This window comes from Penaeus monodon, unplaced genomic scaffold, assembly GCF_015228065.2.
Source record: "Penaeus monodon isolate SGIC_2016 unplaced genomic scaffold, NSTDA_Pmon_1 PmonScaffold_384, whole genome shotgun sequence".
In the NCBI taxonomy this organism is placed as follows: domain Eukaryota; kingdom Metazoa; phylum Arthropoda; class Malacostraca; order Decapoda; family Penaeidae; genus Penaeus; species Penaeus monodon.
This window is the reverse complement of record NW_023658604.1, coordinates 27,501-29,385: the sequence shown is the minus strand read 5'-3', so window position 1 is coordinate 29,385 and position 1,885 is coordinate 27,501. Positions and strand designations below refer to the sequence as shown.

General features: G+C 30.3%; 1 protein-coding gene across 1 annotated transcript in view; it reads left to right on the top strand.

Moving 5' to 3' along the window:
- Positions 1 to 1,885, top strand: part of LOC119570768 (uncharacterized transmembrane protein DDB_G0289901-like) — a gene marked incomplete in the record, with an annotated part of 66,593 nt that overhangs the window by 48,549 nt on the left and 16,159 nt on the right.

Genomic DNA, 1,885 nt, shown 5'->3' with positions numbered 1-1,885 from the left:
AATTATTATTAATAATAATAATATTGTATATTGTATTATGTTAATAATAATTGTTGATAGAAATGAATATTAATTAATATTATATTAATATTATATTAATGTTAATTGTTACAATATACAATAATAACAATTATTAATGTATTATTGTATACATTATTTACATATTTGTTATTATTTTCATTACTGTTGTAATTAAAAAATTTAACATTTTGTTATTATTGTTATTATTATTTTATTGTAATTATTATTGTTATTATTTTTATCTTTTTGATTTTGTTGTTATTACTATTATGTATTATTATTGTTATTATTATTATTGTTGTTGTTATTATTATTATTATTATTGTTATTATTATTGTTGTTATTATTCTTATTATTATTATTCTTATTCTTATTCTTATTCTTATTCTTATTCTTCTTATTATCATTCCTTTAATTTCTTTTTATTTTAGTTTTTATTATATCATATTTTGCTAATGTTTTAATGTTACCAATATCTATTCATTTAAGAAAAAGAAAAATATATATATGTATACGACTTTGTGTTTGTTTGTTTACAATTATATATACATACATATACGAAGCTATTTTTTTTCTCTCTCTATCTCTCTCTCCTTTTCCTTTCTCTCTCTCTCTCTCTCTCTCTCTGTCTCTCTCTCTCTCTCTCTCTCTCTCTCTCTCTCTCTCTCTCTCTCTCTGTCTCTCTCTCTCTCTCTCTCTCTCTCTCTCTCTCTCTCTCTCTCCCTCTCCCTCTCTCTCCCCCTCTCCCTCCCTCCCTCTCTTCCTCTCCCTCCCTCCTCTCCCTCTCCCTCCCTCCCCTCCCTCTCTCCCTCTCCCTCTCCCTCTCCCTTCCTCCCCTTCCTCCCTCTCCCCCCCTCCCTCTCCTCCCTCTCCTCTCCCTCCCTTCCTCCCTCTCCCTCCCTTCTCCTCCTTCCTCCCTCTCCCTCGTCCCTCCTCTCTTCTCCGCCTCCCACTACCCACTTCCCTATCCCATCCCTCCACTCTCCTCCCCTCCCTCCTCCCTCCCTCCCTCCCTCCCCTCCCCCTCCCTCTCCCTCTCTCTCATGATCACGAAATGAGAGTTACAGTTTCCGTTTTCTTTCATTTCCAGGGATGTGTAAAGCAAAAGGGACAACTTATTTATTTTTAAGAAACAGAAAAGGAAACAGATACAAATACATATACATACATTAATATATATATATATATATATATATATATATATATATATATATATATATATATATATATAAATATATATATATATATTATATATATATATATATATGTATGTATGTACATAATAATAAAAAATATATATATATATTTACATTTATTTATGTACGTATGTATGTATGTATGTATATGTATATGTACATTATATACGTTGCTTTTAGGAATGACGTTATGTTAGTCTGATCATTAGTGTTATCGATTAAATGTGCTTTGATGATTTGTTTTTGTGTTACCAATTATATGCGTTCTGTTACGTAGTCCTTTTGTTACGTATTTTTTTTTTACGTAGTCTGTTTTTTCTTATTCGTTTTGTTACGTAGTCTGTTTGTTACATATTATGCGTTTTGTTACGTAGTCTGTTTGTTACATATTATGCGTTTTGTTACGTAGTCTGTTACATATGCGTTTTGTTACGTAGTCTGTTTGTTACATATTATGCGTTTTGTTACGTAGTCTGTGAAACTGATTAGTTACTGATATCATGTAAAAAAGGTTCCGATTCTTTCTAACCCATTCAACTTTTCTCCCATTTCCTATGAACTAATCCAGATTTTCCCATCCTCAGTGCAAGTAAAAAAAAAAAAAAAAGAAAAAAAATTCCTTAAAACCAAAAAAGAAAAAAAAAAAAAAGACGTCAATTTTCTCTCTC